Source organism: Fringilla coelebs (genome assembly GCF_963513975.1).
Source record: "Fringilla coelebs genome assembly, chromosome: 4".
Taxonomy (NCBI): domain Eukaryota; kingdom Metazoa; phylum Chordata; class Aves; order Passeriformes; family Fringillidae; genus Fringilla; species Fringilla coelebs.
The window spans coordinates 41,041,427-41,062,166 of NC_140032.1; the positions used below are offsets into that span (position 1 = coordinate 41,041,427).

The 20,740-nt window shown below is 38.6% G+C and overlaps 1 protein-coding gene across 6 annotated transcripts in view; it reads right to left on the reverse strand.

Annotated features, from left to right (window-relative positions):
- RAPGEF2 (Rap guanine nucleotide exchange factor 2) overlaps positions 1–20,740 on the reverse strand; it is a 183,738-nt gene that overhangs the window by 151,151 nt on the left and 11,847 nt on the right. The gene's annotated exons all lie outside the window — the stretch shown is intronic.

The following is a 20,740-nucleotide window of genomic DNA, read 5'->3' on the forward strand; positions in this document are numbered from 1 at the left end:
GTTGTTCTTTTTATAATTACCAGATGAATTGGGAAAAAAGTTACTAAGTCATTTTACACAAAATGGAATGCTTGTGTGAACAAGTCTACACTTCTTATCTGGCATCACTAATACTTAGCCTACAGCATTTGCTATGTGGCAGCTTCCCTGTATGTCCCAGTAACAATAGTTTTGAAAAAAACACTTATAGATTCAAGGCAGCCGGCTCAAAAATTTGCTTTACAATCACCCAAGGCATACACAGATCCAATTTGATCATTTATTTATTCCTCAAAAGAAAGGAAGCATACTGGAGACCAATAACAAAACGAGACACATGGCTTTCATATCCCTATTTTGGCAAATCCTCATTGCTTTCAGCCAGCACGTGTTTACATCCATTTGCAGATGTTTCAGTGCTCAGACATTACCAATGCAGTTTCAGAACTCATTCTGCTACACCGGTGTCCTAAAAGAGTGATGACAAATCTTGACAGGTATTTTTGAAAAATGTATCTTTACTACCTTCCCACACTCCCAAGAACTCATCTCCTCTCTTTCTTTGCATAAGCAGCTCCATAACAGCAGCCACAGTTTGTCACCTGGATGTGACAGAAAGTAGCATCATCATAAATCAAATAGAGCTGAAAATTGCAAAGCAAACTAAACATCCAAAGCTTCTTCAAGCACCTAAGTAGACAGTAAAGAAAGAATTATAGAATCATAGAATGGTTTGCAGATGAAAGGGACCTTAACATCTAGTTCCAACACTTCCAGGGATGGGGCACCCATAACTTCTCTGGCAACCTGTTTGAGTGCCTCACCACCTTCACAGCAAAGTATTTGCCTAATATCTAAACCTAGTCTCAGTTTGAAGTCATTCCCCCTTGTCTTGTCACTACATGCTCTTGCAAGTACTCTCTCCATTTTTTTTGGTAGGCTCCCTTCAAGTACGGGAAGGCAGCAATCAGGTCACCCTGAAGTCCTCTTTTCCAAGCTGAACAGTCTCAATTTTCTCAGCCCTTCCTCACAGGAGAGGTGCACCATCCCTCTGATCAACTTGGTGGACTCTTCTGAACTCACTCCAGCCGTTCCATGTCCTTCCCGTGCTGGGAACCCCCAGAGCTGGATGCAGGTTCCAGGTGGGGTTCTGCCAGAGCAGAGCAGAGGGGCAGAAGCCCCTCCCTGGTCCTCTGGCCACCCTGCTCAGGATGCAGCCCAGGACACGTTTGCCTTTCTGGGCTGTGAGTGCACAAGGCTGGGTCATGTCCAGCCTCTCACCCACCAGCACCCCCAAGTCCTTCTGGGCAGGGCTGCTCCTGACCTGTCCATCCCCAGCCTGGGTTGATACTGGGGATTTCCCTGACCCAGCTGCAGCACTTTGGTCATGTCAGACCTCACAATGTTCCCATGGGCCCACTTCCTGAGCTGATCCAGGTCCCTCTGGATGACATCCCATCCTTCAAGTGTGGCAACTGCACCACTCAGCTCAGTGTCATCTGCAAATCTGCTGAGGGTGCAACAGCGCTGTTCCAAAATGTTTAATGGGAGATTAGATATCATCTTATTTATATCTTTACTAACAGCCATGAACGAAACACAACACTGGATGATATGAGAGGTAAATCCACAGCCATTAGGAGGGGAAAAAAAAGGATACAGAAGCGTAAACAACCAGATGCAAAAGACATAAAGGACAAAGGCTGATGTTCTAACTCGGAGGGGCTGATCAAGCCCGAGTTCACCCATGCTTGGGGGGTTCCAGTGAGTTTGTCAAGTGATGGCACATACACACAAGGCACAGAGCCCCTGCAGTAGCCTCACTGAAATATGGCACATAATGAAAGGGTCTGGTCAACTATTATTATCATATACAAGAATATAGGGGGTTTGACCAAATGTGGAGGTCACAGGGAAAATAAAAGTCACTACAACACATGGGCAACAATATACCCAAACCTACATTTTTAGTTACGTTTGGTTACGGGTTTTTGTTGCTTTCCTAGACAGGATCCACAAAGACAGATGGTTCTGACAAACACTGCATAGAACACCACTACCACTGTAGTGCCACACAGAACACTTGTAAATATGGAGAACATAGCAAGCTACAAAGAAACACGAAATCCAAATATTTAGTTAAAAGGGAATACAGCCAAGTAGTACAGAAAGGTATCACTGTAATCTTTTCATTAGTAAACTTTTTTCCAAATTATGCCTATGACAAATGAAAGCATTTCAAAACCAGTCATACATGACAAAAAAGCATTTATGAACAAAAAAAAAAACTTGCTTGCTGTTTGATAACATGACAGTTTTGAGAGCCCATAATGTAGCCATGAGAGAAGTAAACACTATGATAAGAGCAAAACCACTTGAGCCTTTCTACAAATTGCTCTCGAGATCCAATCTAGCCATTTCCTTCAGATTAATTCAAAACCAGGAGAGCTGCAGAAAAGAGTCTGTTCTGCAAGAGAGTATTCCCAAAACGCCAGCTATGGTAAAACACAGGAGAGGTCACAGGCAATTGCAGCTCTCTAGAAATAAAGCTAACTAGAATATACACAAGGCTATTAAAAGACAAAGCTGGCCTAGTAACACAAGCACCACTGCAATGGGAATTTGGAAAGGAATACAAACAGTTTAGGAAATACTCTGCTGCACAGCAGTCTGACAAGGCAAAAAATGGATTCAGTCACCCAGTGGCCTCTTTTATTTCAGTCCTAAAAAAAGCTCAAGTGTATCATGTAGAAAAACAAAAAACCTCTCTCCTCATTTTATTAATAAACCAATTTATTAGTTGAAGCCCACCACGTGATTTTTGATTGCTTAGATTTGGTAATACTTATACTACAAATTCTATATACAAACCATTATAATTTATACATGTTCACCCGCATATACAATTCCTAAATGCTCGTAACTTGAACAACAAGATCAAAATTCTGCATATTTTCTTCATTCTGCTTTTAATAAAGGTTACATAAACCCTTCTGTCAAGGACAAAAACAAGGAGAAACCTTTAAAAGAATGGAATTGCATGGAGTCAAATTTGTTTTCTAGAAGTAGTAAATATATCTGCCTTCTCCTAATTTGTTGTCCATGAGGAATCAGTAACATATCAGCCATCTGCTCTTTATGAGAAAACACCTGTAGGGGATGGTACAATGGCTTGCATCATTGGGCTACAGCTACTTTAACTATTTATTACCTCAATAATTAGAATGGCTGGCTTTTAAGATTATGGTTATCCTTCCCATAAAATAAAAAGGAACAAAGAGAGCATGTGACCAAGCACAAGCATTCTACCAAGTCAAAGAGCAGTAAGCACAGTGTATTCAACTATTTGCAGTATTGGGAAGATTTGTTTAAAAAACAAAAAGGGAAAAGAAAAAAAAATAAACACAAAAACCACTATGACTGAAATACTAGCAAGGGTTTTTTTTCATTCCAACTCAACTTCCCAGCCCACTTTAGAAGAGCAATTTGTCAGCAGAATAGAGGGAAATTAAGTCATTCATTTCCTGCTATTAGTACTATTAGCAGGCAGAATGGTGCCCTGCCTTGCTCAGGGGAGTTTAATAGGTAAAGGTTTATACTGCATAGTTTACTGTTTGGAACAGTAACACAGTTTAACAGACCAGGTAGGAAATTTGGACAACTCACCGAGGGTAATGCTGCCTGCTGCTCTGTGGTATCACTCACCTCTCTCCAGCCCCTGCCCCGTGTCTGTCCCAAGCTAAGCTGCTTGTTTCCAGCTTAAGAAACTGGGCATGTAGATGAGCGAGTAACAGACACTTGGGATTACACTCAGGTGTCCATCTGACAATTATGAAGTCAATACCACTAAGGAGAGAGGTACCCCCAGTTCCTCATTCTTTAGTACCAGCCCAGGCCCAGTAATTGGTTTCAGGATTCTCAAACCAGTAAGTTGAGTTCCCTTGGATCTATCTTTGCCATCTCAGCTCTGGCACACATCCTCCCCTATTATCCCTCCTACCTTTCGGCACCATAACGAGGAGGAGGAAGGTGACATGATTAACCATAGATCATTTTCTTCCATGAGGTGAAACAGAGAAATTGTAGCTCTTGCATACCTCTGAGACAGAGTCCTTTTTCAGCCTTCACCCACACCCTGAATGCCATGAGTTACAAATAGGTGAATGAACTCTTCTTGCCATTAAAGCTTTCAAAACACCCCACCATAATAAACATGCCTACCTCATGTTGTCACAGCAAGAACAGAGCTGCACAGACTGCAGTGACTACTGAATTAAAACAGCTGAAAACAGAAGCAAAAAATTCACTGTGTGCGGTGGAGCAATCAACACTGAACCTAATGTAAGTGGGGTTTTTCCACTTCCACTTAATAATTTCTATTACAAGATTCTTCTGATGAGCAGATTTTAAGTTTAAAATGCCCTTTTTCCCCCCACTGCTCATCGGCTGCCTGTGTCAAGATTCATTCTGTGTGCCAAGCATATTATTCTCCTCCTGCGACTCTGAACTGGCACCAATCCTGTGAGACATTTAATATAAAAGGCCACTCACATTTGTGAAAGGAGTTCAAAAGTTGGAATAAAACTGGACAAAAACCTTGACCAGAATTTTGAGAAAATAAATAAAGGGCAAGCAACATTTCAGAGGGTGTAATTAAAGCTTCATCTTCTGGAGACCAACAATTTTGGATTTCTCAGAAACCCCATGCAGCAATAACTTATTGCTCAATTTGGGTGGTACAAAGTATTGTTTCTCCCACTTTCCCTCCTCCTCCCACCAGCTCTGGGCTATTCAAAGTGGCTCAGAAGAATTTAGAATGGTGGCAGTTGTGTTAAGCTCATGTTTCCTAGCTGAGCATCTTCAGTGTATTAAGCATTAAGCTACATTAAAAAGATGAGAGAGGAATGGATCAGGAGAAGCAGCTATGCAGGCTCCACTACTGAGAAAAAAATAGGCTGCTCACATAACTTTCTGAACAAGTCAAAGAAATATCAATTTGTTCATAAACCTGAGTTAAAATATTACTTAGAAACACTTGTTCAACCACAACAAAACCAAAACCAACTTAATATACTTGGATCCCTTTTGATAAACACCTGAGATCACAGAGAAGCAGGGTTGCTTCACAAGTAACTCCAGCACCATTCAGCACTCAATAAGCCCATCACAATCAACAGGACAGGAAAATCCTCAATATTTTCTTTGAAGATGAAAGAACTTTCTCTCCAATTTATCCTTTAATTTTTTTTTCTATTGAATTTATTTGCTGTCAATTAAGCTTTCAATTTGGTCCTCTTATTCATAAGAAAAGAGTGAAGGGGAAAATCAATTACAGTTAGGAAAATAGCAACTTTATTTCCTCAGCTCTCTAGTTCTCATGCTCCACAGCAGTTATACAGTTTGAAAAACATTGCTAAGATGTTTGATCTGTTGAGCTATAAATAGGTTCCTTTGAAAGAAGGAAGGAGATGGATCTGTAAATTCCAAGTTCAGTGCCCACAAATAAGACTAGGCACACAATTACAAACTAGGAACAGCTAGTAGAGATAAAGTTATATTTTAAATACTAAGCTGCTAATAAAAGCTCTGTTATAAGCAGAGTCCATAGATCCAAAGTGAGACACGTAGAAGGAATATAATTCAGACTCATTCACTAAGTCCAAACACCAGCTAATCCTGACAAATACAGAGATGTTACGAGCTTGAGAAATTTTTTTTAAACTAGAGAACCAAAAAACCAAAACCAAAGCCTGACAGAGCTATCCATATCTATCAAATGAGGCTCAGAAACAGCTGTTGGTTCTGCTGAAGAAGTGTGTTTCTGATACACATTCTTTTGCCATCATCCCAGCAGCACCCAAACAGGATTTCCTGTATTAAACTCATTTTTCAGCATTAAATAGCAAGCACAGTGAACCCAGCTCCAAAAATATTGACATTAAGAACATAGTGCTTATCCTTTGCATAGCTACTGAGTGATGAGTCCCATCACCTGGAACTAGTACTTCTAAAAGAAAAATATTACCCTTTTCCCCAAGTTTCACTACAACTGGAAAAATCCAAAATGTTTCTGTTCAGTTCACTTAAAAATAACTCCTGCTGCAGGCAAAAGCTCTAAGAGGTGCAGGAAGGGAGAAACCTGCACTGTTGCACTTTCTGGGAGGCTACTGTTTGGTGCTATCACAACTCCCCAGCTCCACCAGCTGCTACTTTAGATGTAGGGACAGAATCTATTTAGGGAACTGAACGAGACCATACTTTAACATATTGATTTGGTGTTAGGACAATTTCTGTACACCATCTTTGTTGTGTAGAAGTTGTTGTGTGGTGTAGCAAACGCAAGATTACAATTGCTTTTAAGGAAAGCATAGCTTAGGGTGATTTGGGAAGTGACACCTCTCTCATTACCAAACAATTGCCATTTTTTATCTGTAACCTTCCTTGCCACAGCCAAAGATGAATCCTCTGCATTTGCACTTCATAAATATAGCAACAGTTGCACCCAGGAGCTGGTCCCACACAGCAGCTGTGCTGTAAAACTGAATCAGAGAAATCAAGTGCCAAAAAGCTTGCCCACAGCATCAGCTGGCACATCCTCCACGAGCACATGCACCCGGCTGCCTCTGCAGCACAGCCCTGGCCACCTCGTGCCACCAAGCAGCTGGTGAGTCACCTGCTTCATCGTGTCCTCTGCAGCAAACTCTCTGTGCAGTCATCTCATTAGAAACACAGCACTCTCAACATTCTGATTCCATTCTTCTCCCTTCCACCATTTCATCAGTTCTCTAAGCTCTTCTTCGTCCACCACTCCCCTCTCTAGGGTTTTCCAAATTCCAGCCAGAAAACTCACAAGTCATCACAACCACCTTTCCCTTCTTTCCTTCCCTCCATTAAATTATGCAAATACCACAGTCAATCCTCCCTCTACCTCCTTTAATGTCAAACTCAGAATGAGGAGGTTTAGGGACACCTTACCAGGACCATCAGCTAGGTTACGACAAGCATTGAAAGTTAGAGGGTGAAAGCATGCAAAGGGTTACAAGGAGAAGGTGAGAAGCAAAAGAGTTCTAAGTAAGACTCAATACGAGCTAGACAAGCCCTTGAAAGCTGCCTTCAGGAATGGTTACAGACCAGCAGAACTGTCTCTGGCAGCAACTCATTCAAGGGAGACAGGAATTAGTGGTCATTTTTGGTTTACTCTGTAGAAATTAATTTTCCTTCATCCATGCTCTTCCAACAGCCCTGCCAGAAACTCACACAGTGTAAAAAGATACATTTGATATGCTGAAATGTATTGTTACAAGTATTTGTTTCACCTTCCTTACTACACTACAACAGAAACCAACAATTTCCCAACACTCTGAGATTCCAGAGTCATCCTAATACCTCATAACAAACCTGTGCCCATCCCAATGCTACAGTCAGCTTTCCAGTTTCAGGTTTACATCTTTTGCCAGCACTCATGTCACCCCAGTCTTCCTCAATCATGGTGGCTATTTGGTAATCCTCTTTGGTAATTAATTTAGTGATCTTCTTTGGTGATTATTTGGACTATATATTTTTGGGGGGAAAGCAAAGTTTTGTTGTTTGAAAAAATTACACAATTTGAGCAAAGATGAAGCCATAAGACCGAACATAAACATGCCCTAAAATAATAGCTTCTAGAATGTCCTTACTCCTGTAATGAGCTGCATTTTGTCTGAGCACACAGAAGTCCTCGACTGTTGGGTTTCTTCCACAAAACCCCAACACATGGGTTGATATGACCCATGACAGGACACACATGCATCATTTTCACTTGTTTTCAGAGAGAAAACACCATAAGAAAATTATTAAATTATTCTCCATCTGGCAGTTAGACTGTATAGCATTCTAAGGCTTAAAGAACAGAATAAAAGACTCATTCTCCTTGAAAGACAGGACTTTACTACCAAAAAAAATGGAAGAGTTCCCATCTGCAAATATCCGTCCTCCTGCTGGGTGAACCTCGCCTAAATCTTCAAGAAAACAAAACTGATTTTTTTAAAAAGTAGATATCCCTTGGGTATTTTTTATATGATCAACAGGATGCATTTTTATTTGGAACCGCACAAAAATATGGGGATGTAGTCACTATTTTTAGACATGCCACAGCAACATGGAAATATTTTCATGACAACAAAAGCCAAGAAGTTAAGATATCTGAGTAATGACCTTCCATGAACTCTTAAGTTCCCTTGGACAGCATGCATTACATACATTATTTTGTTTGGGGTCAGACATCTCACTTTCTCTCTCGGTAAAAATCACGCATTTCTTTTTACAACTTTTTTTTATAAAACAAGTCCATGAAATCAAGCTACAGACTTGACACACCTTATGATAAACCCTTGCAGGTCATTGCCCACAGTACCCACAATGGACTATGGAAGCAGAGGGGAAACAATACACCTTAAGGGACAGGTTTTGGAAAAAGAAAAGCTCAGAGGCTAAGGGGACTGATGGCAAATGCCAACAAATACATATAAAATTTATATATTATCTATGCCTATAATCTATTCAAGAACCACTAGTGTTAGAAAGCATCTGAGAAAGGTCTATAGCTCCTATCACCAAGTTCAAGCATTACAACATCTCAACTAAAATAACAGAACTGCAAGGTAAATCCATTCACAAGGTCAGAATCAAAGCGAGCTATCTTTCTATGCCTCATTTACTTATCCAACAAAAACTGTACACACCCTTTTTCCTAACAATCTTGTGTTTAATACAGCAGCATAATCACACCACATGGCTCAAGAAGCCTGATTACAAGTACTTAGCAAAAATTCTTGTCTGTTTTTTCAAATTAATTAGCCAGTAAAGGTTTTCTTGACAACCAAGAAGCTGGTCTACAGAGAAATTGCAAGGGAGTTTATGCACTACAATGTATTTTAAATATTTCCAAACATAAGGACTATCAAGGTTATAAGCACATAAGGACTATTAAGGTTGTAACATCAAAAATACACTTGTAGGATGCAGCATAGCCTTTCCAATGGAGAAAGACACTGGCATTTCAATAGTTCTATTTACCATGATGGTTCTTCTTGGAAGGTGCTGCACCTGGGAAAATGACAGAAGTAAGAAACACATACAACAAAATATTTCAGCTGAAAAAATATATTGTTCAACTATAAAAATTTCAGCTAAGGCTCCTAAACTATTAAGCATAGGGAAGGTGCCATAAGAAAGGCTTTTTTTTCCAGGTCACTATCAATAAGGATAGAACTAAGTCTTTCAGTATTGCAGGTTAAGAATTCTTTGTCTGCCATTGAGACTTGTTAACTTGTTAACTCTAATATTAAACATCTACTAATTTTTCTCCCACAATATCACTGTCTAGCTTCTTTAGGAGTTGAGACAATGGAAGTATCACAAAAAAATCCATCTCAAAGAGATTGCTAGGATTGATAACCTTGCCATTACTAAGCAGCACCATAAAGATATTATAACAAGTTAATAAGCCCAGAGCACAGGAATATATTTGCATACTTATTTTACAGTGTTTACTTCCTTCCTATTTGCTACATGAGTGAGCTGGCATTACTTCTTGCAATTAAATCCTGCATTTTAAATGACAGCATAAAATTGCATATATTCCACCCAACACAAACCAGGCCTCTCCCAAAGCCACAAAGACTGCTTTTCTTCTGTCATTCACTTGTCCAATATGCAAAGCATAGCTGTCAATCAGCCACCATCCCTGACAGCATAATTGCTGAAGAGAACGTGAAAAACATGAGGAGGGTTGGGACCAAAAGAGATACCAGCAACATTCCTCCTTGCACGCTTTAGTACTTATTGAGGATTCTGCTCCATCGAGATTCCTTTCCAGCCACTATTAGAGCAAAACAAGGAATTCACAGAGGAAGGTTGAGGAGGCCTTTAAAGCCAGCAGAGCCAAATAAGTTTGGGTTGCACCAATAGATGCCTCACCTTGGAGGAGCTGGTTTGCCTTTACCAACAGCTCCAAGATTCCATTTTCTAACTTCTTGCCTGGTCCACACTCCCCTCTCTCAGTCTGAGCACACCAGCAAGCTTTCCTTAGAGAATGACTGACAAAACTACATCTCACTGAATAAAGGGCATCTTTCTTCTCATTTCCCTGCTGCCAATTTAGTATTCTGTTCACAAAATTTGTTAGAAAAATTTTCAGGTGTCTGTCTCATGTGAAATAATACCACCCCTCACAGCACTCAAGCAAATATTTAAGTTTATGGAAGTTATTTAACAGCTATGCACCACAGAGGAACTTTTCTGGAGTCATGATCTGCACAGACATTTCTGCAAATCATGATGCAACAGAAGTGACATTTTTGGCTACTGGGAGGCAGCCATTCCTTATGGAACCCAAAAGTATCTTTTCTTTTCAGGCTGTGCTGACTGAAAGTCCAGCTTTTACCAATGCAAGCGTAAATAAGAAACACTGGTGCATACTAAGCCATTTATTATGTTTTTTTAATAACTCAAACCCCTGCTCCAAATCCCTGATTCAACATTTTAAAGAAGGAAATAGAAACAGAGACTCTCTATAGCCATATCCAACTCCAGGCTTTGCAACTATTTTAGTATCCATGATCTAGAAAAACATTTAACATGTTGAAAAAAAAAAATTTTATAAATATCATTGGCTTGCACCTGACTAATTCTCAGCCTTGAAAATACCAGCCATTTACTATTTACTGTTCAAATGTTATATTATCCAAAGAATTTCTGGTCTTCTTACTGAAGGTTATTTATATTCCACTTCCTGAAATGGAAATTCAAATTTTCCTGAGATAAAAATGTTCATGACTCACTGCAGGGGTTTTGCAAGACATCCCTTTAAATCTGAGCAAGTCAGGCGGTCTGGGTAGCTTATATAAATCTGAAGAAAAACATTTTCTTCAGGTTCCACCAACACGCCCATTTCTAGACTTCTATTTTCAACCCAGCACAACTCATGCTTTGACAGCGATAGCACACAAGCAAAGGATGTTGTCTGAGTAATTTAAAGTGTTGCAAAAATTTAGAAATACAAAAAAACCCTAGAAATACTAAAAATCCTGATTTAGAAACACTACAGAGTTATCTTCTAGATATAAGGAAGAATTTTGGTTTTTTCCTATGATGAGGCCAGTGAATGACTGGCACAGGTTGTCCAAAGGAGTGGAGATGCCCCTTCCCTGGACACATTGGCCAACCTGACCCAGCTGAAGATGGCCTTGCTCTTAGCCTGGCTGGACCAGATGACCTCTAAAGGTCCCCTCCAACCCAAACCATTACCTGTTTTTTTGGGGGGCTTCAAAAATAAATAAATAAATAAAGGAATAATTTTCAGGTGGCTACTGAGAGAAACTGAACTTGCAACACCTGAAAGAAACAACCGAAGCAATTTTGCTTCATGTCCTCCCTTTCTCTTCTGTGGAAACACAGAAAAAGATTTTAATTGATAAAATTTTTGCAGCTTTGTTTAAAAGAAAATCAATTAATTCTGATGGCCTCAGCCGCATTTTTAGAAAAACCTTTTGCTAGTATATTTGCAATAAATGACTTATAAAAGCGAAACATCTCATAAGCAAACTCCACTAGTTCAGACAACTTAAGAAATTGCTGTATGACTAAATAAAGTATATTTCTCTGCTTAGCAGAGGGAAGGAATTTCCCCTCCCAACGCCCTAAAGGCTTTTGATGCATTTTTTTCCTTTTCACAGAAGAAATGATTAATAGCTATGGCTTAAATCCAATGTACACTTTTGGCAGCTGCTGATGGACTGCTCCATCTACTTGCTGCTCCCTCCTTGCTACGCTCAACACGTGCTGTTAAATGCATGCTGTCAAAAGTGCTAAAATGATTCACTTTTAAATGTGGTAAATCTAGATAGTGACTACTTGAAGAAGTTGCCTCTTAACTGCAGGTGGAGAAAACAAACAAACATTTTTCCTGTCAAATACGGCACGTCAGCTTTCAAAGTATATAAAAAGAACCATCAGGTACAAAAAAGTTGTAACTTTTTCCACTGTCTAGAGAGCAAGCTGTAATTAAACAAATTGCAAACCTTCCTATGAGCAACAACACAGCCATGAAAAACAAGCTCTTACAACTACTGGAAGTCTATTTTTTGCCTCCACAGTTTACACAAGTAGCATTGTCTCCAAAATTACTGTTTAGCCATGATGGAAAAAGATCTGTTTTCAGATTACCAAAATAAAACTTCTCTCTCGAGTACAATCTGGAACCAAGAATTAGGAAAAACTTTACTTAAGAGATTTATGTATTCAAGAACATTATGCCATGATTTTTCTTTCAATCCCTTGCATGCAATACAGCTTTGCAGAGAACAAGAGCACCCCAAACACAAATACAGATGCTACTCCTAACACTTCAAGATCATTTAAAGCCAAATAAATGCTTGGCTGTCTTAAGATACCAAGGAGTAAATGCATTTCATTTCCAATAGCAACCAAAGGTAGAGTCTTTGTCAGGTTTTAGGATATGTTCCTGAACAGAAATAAGAGAGCCTATAAGCTTTCCTGTAAAAGAACAAATTGGAGATAATGGGCATCTTGAAGTTTATTTATTTTCTTCATACTTTCAAGTTTTATTGAATGTATTAATTTTTCATGTTGCTCATGTTTTGAAGCAGTGCTAGTACTGTATCCAATGCCAGCACCAATAATTTCCTTCTGTTTTCTTTTGGTTTGCCTGGTTTTAAGTAAAGAATTTTAAATGTAATTATTCCATGTAAGGACATTTCATTGAAATTGGAAGCTCTTGCTTGTTTTAATTGACATTAGCAATGTTAATTTCAACTTCAATTTGGCATAATTGGCAGTTTTTAAGCAACAAAAACAGGCAAGTACTTAAATACTTTAAACTTGTATTTGCAGGTCCTATACTTCCAATGAAAGTGGGACAAAAACATTAACTAGCTCTCCATTTTCTCTCTACAAGCACTGTTTGGTAGCCAAGCATAAATGTATAGAATTCACTAAAACTATGTCTGTTCTCCCCACAGGAAAATTTTATCCTCCTCCTCAAACCATACAATCCCCTTACAACAGCAGCACTTCTTTTTGATAGACATGCCAGACTAGTAAAATCAGAAATAATACCACAAAAGGCCCAGTCAATCCATGCTCCTGCTCATCCTCCTGAAATACAGTCATTATTCCAAGCCTTACTTTGAAGTCAGCCTGCCTAATGGTTTCATACAGCAATATTTATCACCTTAGCATTCTTCCCTCACCCTTTTTGTCCTCCAAACATGGTTTGTAGCGAGTTGCACCATGTTTTTGTAATCTATTGGAAAGTTACAGGACTGTTTCCCACATGAATAGCAGCATAGTGAGATGAGACATACCTATTGACACCATAGACATCCAAAAATTAGCTTAATTAGCTAACAGTCATTTAATTAGTCATTAATTAGCTTAACAGTCACTTAATAAATTGGTGAAGTAATACTTGTACAGAAAGAGAGCAAGGAGACTACAAACACTCCACTACATTTTATTAAAATGAAAGCTGTTATTATCACACCTACACTCTCTCTCCAGGCAGGTCTATAAAAGTAACAGCCTGCAAAGCAGTCAAACCTGACACAAGTGGAGACATTTGCAAAAGCTGCTTTGCCAGTACAGTTACGTCTCCTCTCAGAACAAAATGAGTATTTGGTGATGTGACATGAGCTGAAGAATTTTTGCTCGTGGGAAAACTGATCAGAGCGTAAGCTAGACTGGTGCCATTATAGAGGAGAGCATCACTGACATTCCTCTTCCTTCTGAGCATCTCAGTCCAGACATGAGAAACTCCCACAACCTACTGTAGGCAATTTATATATGACATTAGAGCCTATTAAATCAGTGCATGAACAGCTTTGCCAGTACAGGTAATTTAAATCATGGAGATGCTCAAATCCAATTACATTTAAAGCATATTTCTACCTGAATCCGAATGAAAACAACAAATAGTGGAGAGAAGAAAAAAGTAGAAACTAGCTAAAAACCTGGTCATACTGAAAAAGCTCTTCACACAATTTTTTGCAATAAAAAATAACATACTTCCTCCTGTAAATAAAAATTAATAAGGTTACCTTAAAACTTATCTCAGTTGTATTTAAGCAAAAACATGGGATGAATCGCTATAAATTGAAGTCTACTTCTTTCTCCTTGCATAACCTCCCTCTGAAAGTTAGTTTCTTCTGCCACTACAGTAAATGAAACAATATGCCTTTCTAAAAAACCACAGATCAAGTGCCAAGTGCTGGAGGCGACAGTTAACAGAGGCAGGAAAAGAAGCTACCTGGAAACCCGCACCACGTACTCTGACCTCCTGTCCTCTTCCACTTCATTCCTTTTGCTGCACTTCTCCTCTGGGGCTTAGCCTTTAAAAACCACCAACCTCTTAAAAAGACATTGTTCTGGTAAAGTGGTTAATATTCACCCCCTACATGTGAAATGTCACACACAGCAGTACCTACTCTCTTGGCTGTTAGGCTGCTTCTGGCGAACATCACCGCACTTCATTATTTAACAACTTCCTCAGCATTCAGAAACTGTCTGGACTAGTGGACTGAAGGTTATTAACATTTTAAAATGCCTGCAGCTAATATTTCCAAGTTGTCCAAGACAGTAATTATTGCCTACATTATTGCTAAATATTAGCATTTGGTCCTATGATATAATCCAACATATATTTACAAGCTGGACTTTACGTTTATTTTACATACCAACACTTTTTCCCCCTAAATAAGCCACACTAAATTCCTCTTAAGAGAAGCAGGATAAAATATTGGTACGAAATTGCCTTTCTTGGGTTTGGATAATGGAGAATATTCCTTTAGGAAGAAAAGGTCACATTAACACAGAAGAACACCAATTGTATGCAGAATGCATTCTACAGAGTTACAGGATTCTGTTCATTCTGAGGGGGGGGAAGAATTCCAGATGGTTAGTTCAATAAAAGCCTTGTACGGACAGCAGCACAGCGATGCTCAGGTTGATGCACAGCACCTCATCTAGGCAAGAGAAAAACATCCATTAGCAACAACCACATCTACATGCACACCTAGACTCAACCAGTATAACAAAACACTTTTCCTCTCTATAGCTAGAAAAAAAGGGTCAGAGTTACCTGAAACTGTAGCAGGTTCCCTAACAAAAGTCTGCTCAAGTCTCCCGGATTGCAAAGATAGTTTCACTAATAATCATTTTTTGTCACTATCAAGATTGACTGCTGAAAGTTTTTATCTCACTCTCCCAATTTTGTTTATTTTTACAGACTAATCATGGAGAACTAAGAACCAACATAAACATATGTTGTAACTGAATTAGCTACCCAAGACTGTGATTCTTACACCTTCACCTCCCAAGTCAAACTGCAGGACCGGGAAGACACACACAATAATTTTCTCCTGGGCGTGTTTCTCCTCAAAGTAAGTGCACACGGGTGGCAGACAGACAGGATTAGATAAAGCTATTGTGGTATTTTTAAATTAATTTTTAAATGACTCAGCTAATTTAAATGGCCATAAGGTGCCTCCAAACAGCAGCCTACCACCAAAAAGCCTTAAAATCTTCCTTCTGAAACAGGCAACATCTTTCAGCTGCCCACAGGGTAGCAATTACAGACAAGTCATAGTGCAGAAACACCAAAAGATTTTTTTCTCTACATTGCCATCACTGGAAGCATTGTAATTTCCAGAGATGCTCAAGGGAGCTGGATACAAAAATCCATGGCAGAGTTTATTTATAAGAAGTCAAATTATCTGGAAAAGAGAGCACTAAAGTCCTTGGCTTGATGTCCCAGCTCTAATGGCAGTAGACAGCAAAGCAGCCTGGCATAAAAGTATTTGTTTACACATGAAAAAATATATCTTTACCTTCCATTCTAAGTTTACACTGACTATTAAAGCATTTCTTAGTAAATAAATGCACAATTTTTCCCACCTCTTTGTCAAACAAGCAGCAGCACACAGAAAATCCAAGAGATGAAGCTTTATTTCTCAAAACTATTTGGAAATCCAACTAAATACCTCCAGGGTTCCACTAAAAATGAATAATACTTGATTCTGGATGCCACCTGTACTTTTAAAGCTGGAATATGGCATTTGAATAATTTACGTGCCAGCTGATTTTCCAGATTACATCTTTAACAGACGTGGGGAAAGACTGACAAACTGCTACCCAAATAATGATTTGGAAAATACATCCTGATTCTTACAGTCATTTAAGGTATTTCACAGTCCTCCTACACAAAGTGGAGAAGTTTTGTTTCCTTCCTTAAAGACACACTCTATTTGTTCAGACTGAGCATGTTTATGAAATGTTAGATCCCTATGAACAGTCACTATAACTCACACTAACCAAAGACAGCTTAGTGAGGACAGAATAGCAAAATCCCTCCACCACTGAACATATAGAGCATATTCCTGCTGTTTCAAACATGCCATGCTGCCAAGCAGTACCATTCCAGTGTTGCTGTGTTAGTTCCAGTTGCCCTAACACATTTATTCATAACGCAAAATGAAACAAAACCAAAGAAACCGCACACACCCCACAGGACAGAAAGGTCATTTTCTTTATTTTATCCAAGTGCAAACAGATGTTTGAATAGAATGGGGTTTTTTAACATAAACACAATCAGAGATCATTTCTAAAGTATGTAATTTCAGAATCATGTTGTTACCAGGAACTTTATTTTTTTAATAAAAAGCAAATGTAAACTACAAACTATTGATTAAATAGCAATCTCATAAGTAACAAGCTAAGAAAAACAATAAGAAGGCGTTCTGTTTTTTTTTTTTAATTTCAGCATACTAAGAGATGTCAGGGCAATTGCTAATCCACCCTTCAGATTTTGACACTACATGGGATTTATAAATCCCATATAGCTTTTAGGCTGAAGGAGGAATCTGTCCATAAGCAGCAAGTACGCTTTAGTGCTTATGACAGGCTGAATTCCTTTTTCCCCTTAAAGCATTTTTCTTGCATTGTTCATTACCAAAGTGAATAATGTTGCAATTTTAGAAACTGAGTCTTAGTAGCATAAACCAATCAGAAATAAAGTTACACAGAAAGCCTGTAACTATGAAGAGAATAAGAAGGGCAGAGAGAATAAAACAGTAGAATGAGAAGAGTAAAGGGGGGAGTGAGAAGGGGGGATTTAAAATTGTAGTTGAAAATAGCTGGAGATTCTCAGCTGGAGAAAGGAAAAAAGCCTTCTGTTCATCAAAGAAACAGAATTGGGTGATGGTGGTATAATATGCAAGCTGAAACACACAAAAGATGACCCGCTGTGGGAGGGATGCTGTATTAACTAGTGCAACATTTTTACTGTATCTGGCTTCTTATCAGGTCACTATCTCACACCTACCTGGAAGATTCTCACTATTTTCTTTATCTGCTCAGATCAAACCACAATTTTCTGGTTAGCAGGTGGTCTCACACATCACGTATTTACACACAGAGATCCCTTTTGTGGTTTTTCTTCTTTTCCCTTTTTTGTTTGTTTGTTGGTTGGTTAGTTTCGAGCTTTTTAATTACAGGGAAAACATTTAGCAAGATATTCACAGACGATCATCTTCTCCTGAGAAGATTAATTAAAATGGTAAATTAATCCCCCAGGAATAATTTCCTTTTAATATTGTCAAAGTAAAGAATTTATAAATTAATTAAGTTGGAATGTATTTGAAAAGCTACTGCATGTGAGTGTTTGTCCCTGAACAGCAGGCTCCTAACTAAAATTTTCTAAATGACTCATGATTGCAGCATCTCCAAGTTTTGTAAGTGCACTCCGAGCAGGTTATCCTTCCAGAGAAGCTGCAATGCAGGCATTGCAGGGCCATGCTATCCTTAGAGCTGGAATTTGCTGAAATGACTCAAAGCCAAGGAGCTGCTCCTGAACACCGTGGTGCTGCCTGCAGACCACCACACCTGATGGTCTGTCACTGGAGGCAGTCATAGATCATCTACAGACACTACTTTGTCATTTTTCACTGCTTACAGACACTATTTTATCTTTTTCTTCTGGGAGGAAAAAAAATACAAACCCACACATCCATCTTAAAAGACAAATGTCCATTCTGATGTTTTAGACAGCAGATACTAAACTAAGACACCAAGTAGCAGATGAAAAAGGATCATCTTCTGCACACAACATGTAGCCTCTTGCCTTACTTTAAAGCTGTAAAATCCACTCATTAAATGGAATACAAAATCATTCATTTTAACATGCAACTAAGTTCCAGTGGTTTCAAGGCCAACTTTCAGCAGACAGCAAAATATGTGAAAAGATCCCTCAACAATTTACAGCTGGAAGACAAGACAGAAGATAGGCCAATGTAAAATGGGTTTTTGTCATAACTGTAGGTCCCTGATATTTTAAACAGTTAGCATTAGGAATACAAGAAAAACATGAAAGCAGCCTAATTATTATGGTGACTACTTGAAAGCAAAAGAAAAGTTGTAAAAACAAAAAGTTACTCTCTGTCTGCAAAGTCTATAGAATATTTTGGACAAAAAAAAAAAAGGAACAGGTCCACTACTTCCCAAAACCTCTGATTACTGGAAGTCATATGACACTTGGGGTTTTATCCCTTCTGTGAGTTAAATACAGAATTAAAAAATGATATCCCACTTATCAGGACACCAGAAAGGTTAAAAGCAGTATCAATACAGAAAAACATATTCTTTGTGAATGCTTCCTAAGAAATGCCACACTACTTTTTCAAATAAATTTAGAACATTCTGTTCAGTGCTTTGAATTTCAACACCTACAAAGACTTTCAGGCATACAGAGTTAGCTTCATAAGCCTCTTTCAAGTGGCACTGCACACTGAGGATGAGACATTTTAACAGTGACAATGAAACTCATCGCTGCTTTTCCAAAACCTGCTCACCACAACGCATTGCAAAGGCTCCTAAAGCAAATGCAAAGTACTAAACACTAATCAGGCCCACTATGAAAAGTTATACAAAAGCCAGACACACAAATATGAAGTTAAACAAAATGTTCAGCTACTGCTGACAGTCCTAATCCTAAATATAGTTTAGTGCATATGGAAATACAAAATACAAAAATAAAGTGAGATGACAAAATAGTCATTATAGACTATATAACATACTGTCAAACCCATATTCCAAAAAGGAGTTACTTGCCATCAGAGATTTCAATAAGTAACATAGGTTTAAACCAATTTTAAAAGGGAACATCACAAGAAGATTTGGCTGCATGACACTTGTTTAGTTAAAGACTTTAATCAAGTCTTCAAATATAACTTGATTTAAAATTTCTTATTTCTTCCTCAGATGTACAGATGTACTCAGATGTGCATGCTTGCTAAGTGGTCATACCACAAGCATACAAGTTCAGTTGTACTGCTGCATAAACAATAGTGCAAACTTGAATGACTAAATAGAGCTGCTTGTAAGAAATCAATCCTGAATTTAAAACCTTACACTGGACCATGACTATGTTAAAAACAGTTTAGTCAAAAGCCTTCACTGCACTCCCACATCTTTGCTGCCCTCAGGCTTGCTGTACTGTCTCAGAGGACTAGTTCAAGTGATTAAGCCTTTTGTTAGTAAATTGGGGAGAACCTCTTTCATACACCAGGACTCACAAAAAAAGCACATGTTTACTGATCATTCACTTGTTATTTTCTTGATCTCCAAGGTGGGACAAACCTTTCATATTTAGATCCTCCAAGACCTTCCATGGCTGGTAGAAGCACAGAGTGGGTGAGCATCTCCCCTGAGTATAAATGTATCCCTATGTAAAACAAAGTCATTAAGGTCATCTGAAAATCAAAATGGGAAATGAGTCCTACCAAATAGGATACAGCCTATGTTCCTCTTCCTCCACATAGGAGGCCCTATTAAAATGAGAAATAATTGAAACTGAAGTGGTTACTGTCTTCTGTGTTTTAATCAGTCACATAAGTCTTGTGGACACCAAGAGATGATTTTTAAAAGTTTCAGTTTTGGAGGTGAACCAGTATATGCCAGAGTCACAGCATGATACTGCAGAGCTGAAGATCTGTGTTTCATTGTGGAAAAATACTTTCTGTACAGTTCCTTTTGGGAAGGAGAGGGGACAGGACATTCCAGAAAACCACAACAAGTAGCATTTTTGGAGGAAGGCACTTCCTGACCTTAGCCTTCAGATAAATCCCAAACTGAAGACATCTATAAATAGAAGAAACAGGAAAAGAAATCAAGATATCAAATGTCACTTGTTTAAAGCAGAACCTTCCTTTCTCCTTAAAAGAATCTGTGACACAGTTTTTCTAAAGCAAAGCACAGTGTGCAAGTAGCCATGTCTTACCAGCCTGGAGACTGGCCCAGCTATTTCTTCATTATCTCCTGGCTCATTTTACAACCAATTTAGAAATATTTTTCACTAGTGTTCATAAGTAACATTCAGACTTTTCAACACACTCAGGCAACTTACCACAGACTCTCAAAACCATTTTGTCACATTAAATTTAACATATTATGATAGGTTGCAAAACTTAATAAGCCAGTCTTCTACTATTTTATGTGTTCTGCAGAGTTGGCAAGTTTTAGATTATTTCTTTTAGAAACTGAGATTACCCTGGAACAACCAGGGTAGGTAAAGTTATCTTGAGAATGGCATTTCAGCAGTTATCTAATAGCAGAGAGGACAGGCCAATATTTGGCTGACAAATTGTGATAAGCGTGCTCTAAAAATAAACAGCGACTTATGAGGCACCAAACACCACGGAGCTGCGGCTGT